This window comes from Galeopterus variegatus, unplaced genomic scaffold (assembly GCF_000696425.1).
Source record: "Galeopterus variegatus unplaced genomic scaffold, G_variegatus-3.0.2 Scaffold1700, whole genome shotgun sequence".
Classification (NCBI taxonomy): domain Eukaryota; kingdom Metazoa; phylum Chordata; class Mammalia; order Dermoptera; family Cynocephalidae; genus Galeopterus; species Galeopterus variegatus.
This window is the reverse complement of record NW_007727811.1, coordinates 162,081-176,152: the sequence shown is the minus strand read 5'-3', so window position 1 is coordinate 176,152 and position 14,072 is coordinate 162,081. Positions and strand designations below refer to the sequence as shown.

The following is a 14,072-nucleotide window of genomic DNA, read 5'->3' as shown; positions in this document are numbered from 1 at the left end:
CCCCCCCGCCACCCCCGGCCCCAGCAAGAACGAGCTGGTGATAGAAAGTCTTCATGGGAGAAGTGAAACTAGCTGTGGGTCTGGAAGGACAGAAGTGACAGGGGAGGACATTAGGGGTGGGGGCATTCACTGATTTGGGGGGAGATCCTCCCCAGGAAGCAGGTAGAGGGGTTGGGGAGGAGTGGGTATACCAGGTAGGAGGAGGGCTGCTTGGTTTGGTTTTACATTATTTTTTTTAAAACAGCTTTTATTACTTTTTCTTATTACCAAAGTAATATGTCTTCACTGTGGACAATTCAGAATGTACTGGAAAGCCAAATGAAGGAAACCCATTAGCCAATGTCAGACCTACCCTCCATGGGCCCTTTGTGGCTGGTTTCTAGCCAGGGGCCCAGCAGACTGGAAGGGAAGGCTGGGACTAGGGGCTGGGGACAGGGGAGGCAGGTCAGGGTCCCAGGAATTACTGTGGAGATTGGCAGGCAGCAGGGGGAGTGTCCCCGGAGCCTCACTGCAGGCAGCAGAGGAGGAAGCAGGATAGGACAGAGGAGAAGCGGAGCTCTGATGCAGCCCCAGCAGGCAGCCCCCGAGAATCCCACGGGCACTCTGGAGCTAGAGGGCCCTTCAGAGTACTGCCCAATTTTGCTTGGGATGGTCAGGCCTCCGAGCCCAGTGTCTGGCTTCCAGCAGGTGCTGGGTGTGGGTATGCCCTTGGGCAGGTGGTCTGCAGCAGCACAGTCCGTGAAGGGGCTGCCAGCTGAGGTCACCTGCTGACAGCACCCTAGCAGCTGGGGCAACAGGTTCTGTTCACCACCAGAAGGGAGGAGTGGGAAGGATCCTAGAGATTGGCCGAAGGGAGAAAACCAGCAGGTACCTGGCCCTAGTGGGCTCTGGGGAAAAGGACCTCAAATGATAGTGAAGTTGGTAGTGTGTCTCTGGAAGGGGAGAGATCTGCGTGGTGGTGGGGGTGGGGGGGGCGTGCCTCGGAGACCTCAAGCTCGGGGGGCAGGATGCCTGAAGACTGGGCAGGCAGAGGATGCCTTGGCTACTATTTAAAATCACTTGATAAATCAAAATGCTGGTTGGGGCTGGGGTGGGCTTGTCAGATAAAATACAGGATGCTCAGTTAAATTTAAATTTCAGGTAAATTACAGATTTGTTGCTGCTGCTGCTGTTTTTCAGTAGAGACATACTTGTACGAAAAACATTTATTTGTCATTTATCTAACATTCAAATTTCACTAGGTGTCCTGAATTTTTATTGACTAGACCTGGCCGCTCTAGGCTGGGGTGGGAGGGAGGGAAAGTGCAGGGTCCTAATTTTCCCTTCTTTTGTAGTGAGGAAGGGGTCAATGGATACTTGTTTGAAGTTGACAGTTTTAAAACATTAGCATGTCCATTTTGAGAAATTAGCGAGATGTTTTAACTTTTGCATCTGTAAACTGTTTCTGTATACTGTCCAGAGAGTAGCTGGGTTTTGGCTCCCTCATGCTGCTCAGAAATAATAAAATGATAGTCCTCTTGTTTACGCAGGTGGGACATAGGGAGATTTGATGATCGAGGGTGGAGTCACTAAGTAAGGTTAATCCATTTGAGAAATACAAATCCTGGTCATGATAAAGCTCTTATCTGACAGAGGGTGTGTGAAACTGGAACTCTCACATCAGTTGAGGAGAAAACATTGGCACTACCTTTTTTGGCAATAGCGATCAAAGTTTTGACCCCGCAATTCCATTTTTTGGGACTTATTCTACAGGTGCATTCTTACCAAGGTGCAAAGATAGCTGGGCAGAGATGGTCATGTGGTGAAATTAGATGTCTGTCAGGAGGACTGGAGACATAATTAGGACCTGTCCATCCTCTGTGATTTTAGGCAGATGTTCATTCTTTTCATTTAGTCAATGAGTCTCCGCTGAGTGTCTGCTGTGTGTCAGGCATGGGGTCGGTGCTGGCAGTGTTGTGGAGCTTCATAATACCAGTGTGTAAAGATGGTCATGATGTATTGATAGGTTAAGGCAAATGACTTTGTAGGACAATGTGTTTAGTATGATCCAATTTTTAAAATATGCATATGTGCATATGTACCTCTGTTCATATCTGCATAAAAATGTGTACAAGGCTGCATACCTGACTGTTATTAGTGCTCACCTCTCTGGGGGAGACACTGGGAGGCTGAGTGCCAGGAAAGATGAGGAATGTTTCCTCTTTATTTCAACCATCCTGTGCTGTTTGCATTTTACACAACAAACATCATTACTGATAAAATAAGAATAATAACAGTATTTGGTAATACCTGGGATTTTTTTTCTTAGAAATCTAAAAAACTGAGCATGTGAATTGCATTTCCTTTAATCTGATGGCATGTGAGTCACATGCTGCCATCTGAGTTCAAAGAGTTATCTGTGGCTGATTTCTAACTGGTCCCCTTGTGAGTTTGTTTCTCCTCTCCTTCCTCCGCCCAAACCCGTGCTGGACAGAACCTGGTGCAATGGGAAAGAGAAGGGTAATGTCTGGGTACCAGGAGCATGGCAGAAACTGAGTACTTGCTTACATGGCACTGGGGTATCCTCTAGGAGGCAAAGGAGGGGTCCAATGACATGTTCAGGCACTGTTCTATTTATCCATATTTATTAACTCATTTATTCCTCTCAGTAACCTCATGAAGCTATGCCCATTTTACAGATGTGGCAACTGAGATTAAGTGTCTTGCTTGAGATCTCACAGTGAGTAAGTGGCTGAGACGTGCAGTCTGCCTGCAGAGGTTGTGCTTGTCACCTATGTGGCCACAGAACTCTTGGCAAGGAGTGATGATTGCTTGTCTCAGGGACTGGAGGCAGGTGGGTGGTCTTCAAGAAGCAGACCTGGGGGCCGGCCCGGTGGCGCATGGATAAGTGCGCCGCTCCCGCCCGATGGTTCGGATCCCACATGCGGACCGGTTCCCGCTCACTGGCTGAGCGGGGCGCGGGAGCAGCACCGAGGGCTGCGATCCCGTTGCCGGTCCCCGGTCCGGTACGGGGGCGACACTGAGGGTTGCGATCCGTTGCCGGACACGGAAAAAAGACAAAAGACAAAAAAAAAAAAAAAAAAGAAGCAGACCTGGAAGGAAGGATGCTCAGATCCAGAGAGGTGGAAGGTGGATGTTCCAGGCAGAGTGACAGCAGGGACGGAGATGCGTAGGTTGGAATGTGAGAGATGGGCTCAGGGGCTAGGGAGGAAATCTGCAGGAGCACGAGGCAGGATGTGAGCCACGAGGCAGCCAGGCTAGAGTGCTGATGCTGGACACTTTAAATGATCCACCTCATTGGAACTTCTGGGGCAGGTGGCCCAGGGCTCTGCCCACTCCTCCTCACAGGGGCTGGCAGAGACCCAGCATCCCTTAGTTCCACTCTGCCCCCACTTGGGCCTTCCCCAGGGCTACACATCCCATCCCTGACCTGCCTGGGTCTGGCCTGGACTAGCCGCCAGAGGACAAGAAAGTCTGCCAAAGCAGGGCAGGGAACTGGGGGTTGGGGTCCAGGCTGAGGCCTTGGCCCTGACACTGACTCGCCAAGGAGCCTTGGGCCATTCAGCACCCTCCCTCTGTTTCCTCTTCTTTTATTTGTAAACTTTTTATTGTGGAAAAATATAGGCACTTACAGAAATGGAAAAATAGTGTATGGATCACATGTACCGCCGCTCAGCTGCAACAGCTATTAGCTCATGGCCATTTTGTCTCCTGTCCACCTTCCCACTCCTGCCCCCCCAATAATGTAATAATTCAGACCAAATCTCAGGCATCATTTCATCATAAACACATCAAGATATATCTCTAAAAGACAAGGACATTTCATAATATAATCACAATACCATTATTACACCTAAGAAGTAATAATTCCTTCATATGACCAAATATCCACTCAATATTCACATTCCCTCTTGTCTCAGTATTGCCTCAGACGTGTCTTTTTTTTTTTTTTAACAGTTTATTTAAATCAAGATCCATATAAGGTTGGCTGATATGTCTTTGTCTCTTTCAATCCATGGCTTCCCTCTCCATCTCTTTCTTACTGGGCAATAGAACACCATAACTCCTATCTAACTAGAACTTCGTACCCATTGACCGATCTCTCCCCATCCCCACTCTCCTCCCCTCCTCTGGTAAACACCATTCTATTCTACTTCTATGAGAACAGCTTTTTAGATTCTACCTATGAGTGCGATCATGCAGTATTTGTCTTTCTGTGCCTGGTTTATTTCACTTAACATAATGCCCTCCAGGTTGATTCACATTGCCCCAGATGACAGGATTTCATTCTTTTTTAAGGCTGAATAGTATTCTATTGTGTGTATATACCACTCTTTATTCATTCATCGTTGGACACTTGAGTTGATTTCATATCTTGGCTATTGTGAATAGTGCCGCAATAAACGTGGGAGCGCAGATATCTCTTCAACGTACTGATTTAATTTCCTTTGAATGTATACCCAGTAGTGGGATTGCTGGATCATATGGTAGTTCTATTTTTAATTTTTTGAGGACCCTCCATACTCTTTTCCATAATGGCTGTACGAATTTACATTCCCACCAAAATATCTGAGGGTTCCCCTTTCTCCACATCCTCGCCACCTTTCGATTTATCTTTTGATCTTTTGATAATAGCCATTCTATCTGGAGTGAGATGATATCTCATTGTACTTTTGATTTGCATTTCCCTGATGATTAGTGATGTTGAGCTTTTTTTCTTACACCTGTTGGTCGTTTGAATGTCTTCTTCTTTTTTTTTTTTTCAGTCTTTTACAATTTATTAATCCTTTTGTGAAAAATCCGCAGTCACCACCGATAAAGTCATTGCAGAATCTTTACTCCTAGGCCGGCCCGTGGCTCACTCGGTAGAGTGCGGTGCTGATAACACCAAGGCCACGGGTTCGGATCCCATATAGGGATGGCCGGTTTGCTCACTGGCTGAGCGTGGTGCTGACAACACCAAGCCAAGGGTTGAGATCCCCTTACCGGTCATCTTTTAAAAAAAATAATAAAATAAAGATATACCAAAACGTGAGATACTGCGAAAGCAGTACCAAGAGGGAAGTTTATTGCAAAAAAATGCTTACATAAAAAGAATAGAAAGACTTCAAATAAACAACCTAACGTTACACCTGGGCCGGCCTGTGGCTCACTCGGTAGAGTGCGGTGCTGGTAACACCACGGCCACGGGTTCGGATCCCATATAGGGATGGCCGGTTTGCTCACTGGCTGAGCGTGGTGCTGACAACACCAAGCCAAGGGTTGAGATCCCCTTACCGGTCATCTTTAAAAAAAAAAAAGAATCTTTACTCCTGCTTTTTGCCAGCACCTACACTGGCCTTTGCAGTCCCCCTGACTTTCTTCATTCTGTTCTTGCATTCCTTTCTCTGTTTTTTTGAGGTCTTTTTCTTCTCATCCAGGCCATGTCTTGCAAGTCTATGTTTGGGTTCATTTTTCTTTGCATAATCCAGGGGATCGTAAATCATGCCAGAGCCAGTTGTCTTGCCACCACCAAAATAGGTTCTAAATCCAAATAGAAAGATGACATCCAGTGTGGTCTTGCACATTTTGGCTAATTTTCCCAAATTTCTGCCTTAGGTACTGTTGCCTTTCCAGGGTGAAGAACGTCAATGGCCATGTGCTTCCTCTGAAGCAGTCAGCTGGTCATGAACTTTCTGGTCCAGATAGTCACTGTGTCATTCATGATGGTGGTCAGTCCTCAGGAAGCCAAGCAGGAAGAAAAGCTTGAATGTCTTCTTTTAAGAAATGTCTATTCAGGTCTTTTGCCCACTTTTTAATTGAGTTATTTTTGTTGTTGTTGAGTTGAGTTCCTGATATATTTTGGAGATTAACCCCTCATCAGATGTATTCTCCCACTCAGTAGGTTTTTTTCTTATTCTTTTGCAATTTATCTATTGGAGAAAGCAAGTGATTTGTCCTGTAGAATTTCCCACAGTCTAGATTTTGTTGACTGCATCCCCATGGTGTAGTTTGTTTGTTTATTTATTTATTTATTTACGGTGGCTTGCCGGTATGGGAATCTGAACCCATGATTTTGGTATTAGCAGCACCATGCTCTCCCAAGTGAGGTACCTGGGCAGCCCCGTGGTGTAGTTTAGCGTGTTCCTCTGTCCCCTCTGTAGATTGGTAGATGGATCCATGTGTCTTCTGACACCTCTTCATGTAGTCATCAGCAAATGCTCCTGGCTCTGCCTTCACAGCACCCAGAATCCCACCACCTGTCACCACCTCCACTGCCGCCCTCCCTTCTCAGCCTGCATGTCGTGCTCCCAGATCACCACAGCAGCCTCTCCCTGGCCTCCCTGCCCTCCCCTTGCCCCAGCAGCCAAAGAGATCCTTTGAAAACCTAAATCAGATAACATCTTTCCCAGCTCAAAACTGTTTGGTGACTCCCCTCTCATTCAAAATAAAACCCAAAGTCCTATAAAAAGTTTATAACAGCCTACAAGGCCCTGTGTGATCTGACTGCCTGATACCTCATCTCATGCCCCTGCAGCCTCACTGGTCTCCTGGTCATTTCTTGGACATATCAAGCACCTGCCTCAGGGCCTTTGCACTGCTATTCTCCTCTAGGCATTCTCTTCCCCAGAGGTCTGTGTGGCTCATGACATTCTGCCCACATCACCCCCTCAGAGAGGCCTTCCCACACTACCCCACCTAAAATAGCCCCTGTTGTTCTCCATCCCCTAACCCTGCTTTATTTTCCTTCAAAGCACTCCTCTCTGACATTATCATCTTATTGGTTTCTTGTCTGTCTCTCATACCTGCCCCTGAGTTCCATGAAGGCAGGGTTGGGGTGGCGTAGCAGGACTCCCCTTCCCTGCCCCTCACTCCTGCTCACGGAGCAGACCTCCCCCTCCTCCATTGCTAGCCCCTCTCCTTTCAATGTTTCCTGAAAAATAAAACAACCCCATACTTGTGCATAGTGCTTTATAGTTTACACAGTTCTTCCTGTTTCAAATCTGGTTCCCTAGGAGGTGAGCTGAGACAGGAGTTCCTGGGCAGGTGATTTATTTAAGGCATGTTCACATTAGGGTGGGAAAAGATGTGCTTTCAGCAGAAGCCTATCACTAGTTTGATCCATGGGGAAAGCGAGAACACGAACAGCAAGTCCCATAGGCTTATCCCTCCTTAGGGCTTTGTACTTCCAATCAGGTGGCCACTGGCTGCAAGCTACTTCCAGCGGGAGCATAACCTCTCATGCATCTCTAAGTGAGGCAGCTCCTGTAAGCCAAGGGCAGCAGTCAGGAGAAGGAGGCAGCTGTGAGCTGTTAGCAGCCAGCACCCGCAGCTGCTGGGAGATGGGCGCCCCACCTGATAAAAGGGCACTGACAGCGCCTCCTTTACTTCCATATCCATTTTCTTCATTGAGCCACAAGCCTATGGGGATGGTATTTATTAGTGATCACTAATCCCATTTCATAGATGACGAAGCTGAGGTTCTTGGGGTGATATGACTTGCTTGAGGTTGCACAGCTGGGAAGGGGACTTACTTGGGGTCCTCTTATTAGATGACAAATCATCTTAGTGGCTGCTGTTCATAGTTTTACTCTCGTGCATTCATTCTGTTGCACGTCAAATGAACATGTGTTGAGTATGGCGTGCTGTGCAGCAAATTCAGTGGTGAATGATATGCACTTTGTCTTTGCCCCTTGGAGCTTCCAGCCACTGGATCTGTCCAGCATTTAGCCACCCACCACCCTAGTTACCCCTTCTGAGCCCTCAGCAGCCCCAACTTCCATAAGGACAACTGCGATTTATCGAGCATGTACTATGTGCTGGGCACTGTGCTAGGCTCCTTCTGTTGATAGACTCACCCACCTGCACAGCACCCCATTTTCAGAAGGGTGAGCTGAGGCTGCAGAGGGACTGTGACTCGCAGCCAAGCCCCTCGGTGAGTGTGTGATAGAGCTGGGATTCAAACGCAGGTCTGAATGCGACTCCTCCCTCCCCCAGCCTCACCCCCAGCAGGATATCAGGTGTCACCTCTATCAGCAGCTCCATCAGACACCAGGCAGCCACCACTGCCTGCTCCCTGGTGTTGGGTGACTGGCTGCCATCTCACCTGCTCCACTTGGCTCTGCCCCAGATGGCGCACTTGTAATTGGAGACCTCCTCTGCCCTGCAGGGTCCAGGATCCCTGCCTCTGCCCACCCTCCGAGCCCCTTGCCATTGGCCCCGACTGGCTGAGAGGGCCCTTCCGCCAGCCCTAGTGAGGCCTGGGCACTGGTGGCCCCTCCTCTCTCCTTCGCACCAGCTGGCCTGGTAAGCCACAAAGCTGGCTTGGCTTGGCTTGGGTGCCCCTGCATGGGGTGGGGGGCGGGAGGCAAACCACAGCGGGCCTCCTTTCTGCCTCACCTTCCTTCCTGCCCAACAGATCCAAGCTGACACGGGGAAACCAAGTCATGAAATTGCCACCTGGGGGATGTAAGGGAGGAGAGGGTCCTCCAGACTGCCCAGGTGATGGTGGTCTGTGAGGCAGTAGCATGGGGGTGGGTGCCCCAGGCCTGTGTCAGCTCCAGATCTCTGAGCCCCCCTGCTCTCCCTAGGACCCCCTCGCTGCCCAGCCCCCAGGCCTCTCTGAGTCATTGCTCAGCTGGGCTGTGGCAGTGAAGGCCAGAACTCTGTTCTGAACCTGGCGGCTCCCTCCAGGGACTGTGCTGAGGAGGGACTATACCCACTCTGGCAGAACTTGAGGAATATTTGTGTGAATTTTGTACACAAAATAGCATGCATAGCTCGTGCAGGTTAAGCCCGTCTCCCTGTGCAGGCGGTGGTCTGCAGGGAGATCAGATACTCCCTGCAGTGGTTGGGGGAGATGCAGGATACAGAGAGATGAGGAGCTAGAGAGCTATGGCCATCCCACCTTTACTGCAAGTTAACATCCAGTTTCCATGATATTTTTACCCCTTGCCAGATGGTGATTTTTCTAATTTGATCATTTTGTTTGCATTTTTTTAGCTAGACTTCTGTAAAGAACTTTCCCTCTTCACCTATTTTATCGTTCTGAAATATGGTGCATACAGCAGAATAAAGGCTCCATTTTCTCCCTTTATTTATCGATTTCTTGAGAAGTGAGTTGGTGCTCTAGCAATCTCCGAAGGTGGTCAGTGAGTATTTTTTCCATTTTTTAAAATATAAAAGTGTATAAAATAGGTTATACATTTTATCAAATTAATATAAAGCCAACACCTAAGTGGCCACAATCTAAGTAAAAAAAAAATAGAGCATTGCCACAGCTCCAAAAGACCCCCTGGACCCTTCTCCACCATGAGCCCCTCCCTCCCCCAAAGGAACCCACCATTCTAAATAGTTAGGGTCATTACACGTTTTGTTTTTGGTTTTACCATGTTAAGTATGCATCCCAAACCAAACAGTTCTCTTTTTAAATTTTAATTAATGAACTTATGTATTCTTTTAAGTCTGGCTTTTTTTCTATTAACATTTTTTTTCATGCATCTAGGTTGTTCTTCATAGCGGGGTCTTTTTAATTTTCATTACATAGTATTCCAATATGTGAATACATCATGATTTACTTATCCAGTCAGTTTACAGACATCAGTGTTGTTTCTGATTTGTAACTATCATGAAAAATACTGCTCTGTGCATTCTAAAACATGTCCCAGGTAAACATATGAATGCAGCTCTCCAGGGCACATTCCTAGGAGTGGAACTGCTGGGTTGTAGAGGATGTGATCTTCAACCTTATAGATAATGAGGAACTGTTTTCCAGAGTGGTCGTACCAATTTGCACACTCACAAGCAGTGTGTGTGCAGGATCCCAGGTGTTCTACATTCTTGCAGACATGTGGTCATTAGCACACTTTTTAGTTTTCTTAGATTTTGATTTTTATCGTTATGGGTTTTTACAAATTTGATGTGTTTCAGTCCTCGTAGTCGTATTCTCAACGATGCTCAAATTGTCCCATCTTTGGCCGGTGGTGAACTTCTTCAAGTGGATTCTGGAATCCTTTTCATACTGCCACACTGGCCTATGAAAATGTCCTTGCTTCTGGTATAAAGATGTTCCAGGCTCCTCACAGCTGAAATCAGCCATCTCTCCAAGGAACTGTGGATCCTTCTTTATATGCACATTTTTATCGAGTTATAATTCATATACCATAATATTTACCCTTTTAAAAGGTACAATTCAGGGCCGAGCCCGTGGCACACTCGGGAGAGTGCAGCGCTGGGAGCGCAGCAGCGCTCCGCCGCGGGTTTGGATCCTATATAGGGATGACTGGTGCGCTCACAGCGCTCACTGGCTGAGCGCAGTGCAGCCGGTCTCAAAAAGGACCAAAAAAAAAGGTACAATTCAGTGGCTTTTAGTATACAAGGTTAATTCAAAAAGTTCATGGAAAGATTCATACTACCTTTTCATTCTATTTTCCCATGAACTTTTTGAAGTACCCTCATATTTACAACGTCGTTCAACCATCACTGCTACCTAATTCCAGAACATTTTCATCACTCCAAAAATAAACCCTGTGCCCATTAGCAGTTACTTCCCAATGTCCCCTCCCTCAGCTCCTGGCAACCATCAAACTACTTTCTGTCTTTATAAATTTGCCTATTTTGGACATTTCATGTAAATGGAATCATATAAGCCGTTTGTGACCGACTTCTTTCACTTAGCATAATGTTTTTAAGGTTCATCCCTGTTGTAGCATGTAACTATTTCACTCCTTTTTATGGCTGAGTAACATTCCATTGTATGGATATACCATTTTTTTTTTTCCTTTTTGTCTTTTCTCGTGACCGGTAACGGGATCGCAACCCTCAGTGTCGCGCCCACACCGCGACCGGCAACGGGATCGCAACCCTCTGTGTCGCACCCGCACCACGCTCAACCAGTGAGCGGACCGGTCTCTATATGGGATCCGAACCCTCGGTGGGAGCGCCACCACACTCCCAAGCACCGCACTCTACTGAGTGCGCCACCTGGCCGGCCCGTGGATATACCATATTTTGTTTGTCCATTCATCCATTGATGGACATTTGAGTTGTTTCCACTTTTTGTTATTATGAATAATGCTTCTAAGAGCATTTATATACAAATTTTTGTGTGGACATATGTTTTCATTTCTCTTGGGTATATACCTAGGAGTGGAGTTGCTGAGTCATGTGGTAACTCTATAGTAGACCCTTATCAGATATATGATTTGAGATAATTTTTCCCATTTTGTGGTTTGTCTTTTTCCTGTGGAATGTATTTATTTTCTATTTGGCAGCTGGCCAGTACAGGGATCTGAACCCTTGAGCTTGGCATTATCAACACCATGCTCTAACCAAGTGAGCTAACTGGCCAGTCCTAGGATTGTCTTTGGAGACTCCAGTCTGGTGTTAGAGGCATTAGACTTTTTGAATTCTAGAAACGAACCTAAGGACCCACCCTATAGCCTCAGAAGCTGTAGGCATAGGGCCTTGGGCTGTAGGAACCAGCCTTGCCCAGTCCGGAGGCAAGAAGAAGGAAGTGGTTTGCCCAGGGTCACATAGCCCTTCTGCTGTGTGGCTGCGTGCACCAGTCAGGTCTCCAGTGTAGTTCCCGCCGCTCCTCCGTGGGTCCTCACTCCAGCCAGGCTCATGTCCTCCAAAGCTCCAAACTCAACCACTCCCTTTACCTGAGTGACCCCTTCTGCCCTGTTGCTCTCAACCTCTCTCTTCCTTCAAGGAGAAGCCTTTATTGGCTGCCCCAGTGGAGAGGGGCTTCTCCTCCTAGGACAAGCTCCTGTGGCACCCCGGAGGTGGGAGGTGGCACCTAGACAAATTGCCCGTGGTCAAATTTGGGAAAACTGGATTCAACCAAGATAAAGAGGTTTTTGTTTTTTTTTTACTGTAAACTGATCAGGGCCTTGAACATGCTATTGTGTATCGTAAATGTCAAGGAATTTAATTTTCAAAATTTAGAAGCCGTCAAGACGTCCTTCAGTAGGTGAATGGTCAAGTAAGCTGTGGTGCATCCAGACAGTGGATACTGTTCAGTGCTCAAGAGAATGAGCTATCGAGCCATGAAAAGATGTGGCAGAACCTTAAATGCATATTACTAAGTGAAAGAAGCCAATGTGGAAAAGGCAAAACTATGGAGACGGTAAAAAGACCAGTGGTTGCCAGGAGCTGGGCAGGGGGACGAACAGGCAGAGCGCAGAGGATTCTTAGGGCAGAGCAACTATCCTGTGTGATAGTGCAGTGGTGGAGACACGTCACCAGACGCCTGTCAGAACCTATAAAGGGCACAGCACCGAGAGTGACCCTAATGTAAACTGTGGGCTTTGGGTGACAATAATGTGTCAGTGTTGGTTCATCAGTTGTGACAGATGTCCCACACCTGCAGGATATTGATGGGAGACTGTGTGGGTGGGAGGGGGGATATGGGGACTCTCTGTATTTTCTGATTAATTTTGCTGTGAACCTAAAACTGCTCTAAAAAATAAATTCTATTAATTAAAAAAATTAAAAAATAAAATATATATATGTATCAGGGAATGATAAGTGTCACAAAGGAAAAATAAAAAATAAAGCAGGGATACCGGGTTAGGCAGTGACAGGGATGAGCTGGCTGTTTTAGATGGTGTAAGTGGGGGTCAGGGATGTCGATCAAAGACTTAAGGTAAGGAAATGGGCCCTGTGGATGTGGGGGGAGGGCATCCCAGCACAGGAAACAGCAAGTACAAAGGCCCTGTTGCAGGACAGAGCTTGAGGCCTTTGAGGAACAGCAAGAAGGACAGAGTGCCTGGAGGAGGGGCGGGGCTGGGGACTGGTGGGAGGTGAAGATAAGAAACAGGTTGGGGCCCTCCACGCACCACCTATTGGCCGGGTCAAGGCAGGAGGCGTTTGTTCTCAGTGAGATGGTGAGTCACTGGAGGCTTTCAGCAGGTGTGTGACATGACAAAGTTATATTTATGTTTTGAAAAGATGGCTGTAGCTAGTGTCTGGCAAATAGGCAAGTGGGGGTCAGGGTGCAGCAGGGTGACCCGTTAGGAGGCTGCACGGCCCTCCAGGTGAGAGGTGGGGTAGGTGCAGACGCAGGCGTCTGTGGCAGAGGTGGTGAGAAGAGGCTGCATCATGGCATATTTTGAAGGGGGAATCAGTGGGATGTGGGTTGAGGGAGAGAGGCTTGGATGAACAGTGGTGCCATGTCCTGAGCCGGAGAAGACCAGGATTGGAGCAGGTTGGGAGCAAGCAGCTTGGGACATGTCAAGTGTGGGCTGCCTGTCCCACATGCAGATGGGGACTTTGAGGAGTGGTTGGGTCTGCAAGGCTCGAGTTCAGTGGCAGAGTTGGGGCTAGAAATGTAAGTGGGGATATCTGAGGCCACAGTCCGATGTCATCACCGGGGAGTGGATGGAGAAGAGAAGGGCCCAGGCCTGTGCTCTGGGCGTGCCAGGGCTCACTCAGGATGTGGGGAGCGACTCAAGGTGGGAGTGTGGGATCAGAGCAGCCCAGAGCCACGTGTGTCCGGGCAGATGGGGAGGCTGACGGGGGAGGGTGAGAGACTGACCAGGGGCTGTAGATTGACTGTGGGGGTCAGTGGTGGCCAGTGAGGACCAGAGCCTGATTGGAAAGGCTTTGGCAGGGAGTGGAGAATGGGGGGACCGACAAGCCTCTCCAGGAGGGTCCTCAACCACCGAAGGGAGCAGACACATGGGGAGGAGCTAGGGGCACTGGGCAGTCTAGGGACACCTTTTTTTCCCTCTTAAATGAGAGAAACAACAGCATGTTTCTCTCTCGATGGGAAAGATTGTGTAGTGAGCACAAACCTGGTCACATGCGGAGGATTACTGGAGCAATGCAGGGGCCGGGCGGGGGCAAGAGGATGGGGCTGCAGCCCAGCGGGAGCAAGGCAGAGCCTAGGGGTGGGCGCAGGGGACATTGCAGTGTGGGGCATGGTCTTCAGACTGCTCCCTCTTTCTCAGAAAATAAGAGCACAGTCGTCAGCTGAGGATGAGGGAGGAGGAGGTGTTGTGAAACATTTGTCTTCAATGTGCTTTCACAGCCACCGTGTGAAGTAGGTGCCATCATCCCCCGCTTTGCAGTTGAGAAGACGGGGGGGG

At 48.1% G+C, this 14,072-nt stretch overlaps 1 pseudogene; it reads right to left on the bottom strand.

The window, feature by feature from the left end:
* Positions 1-5,306: 5,306 nt before the first annotated feature.
* On the bottom strand, positions 5,307-5,704 carry LOC103595163 (annotated as a pseudogene).
* Between the last annotated feature and the right edge of the window lie 8,368 nt (positions 5,705-14,072).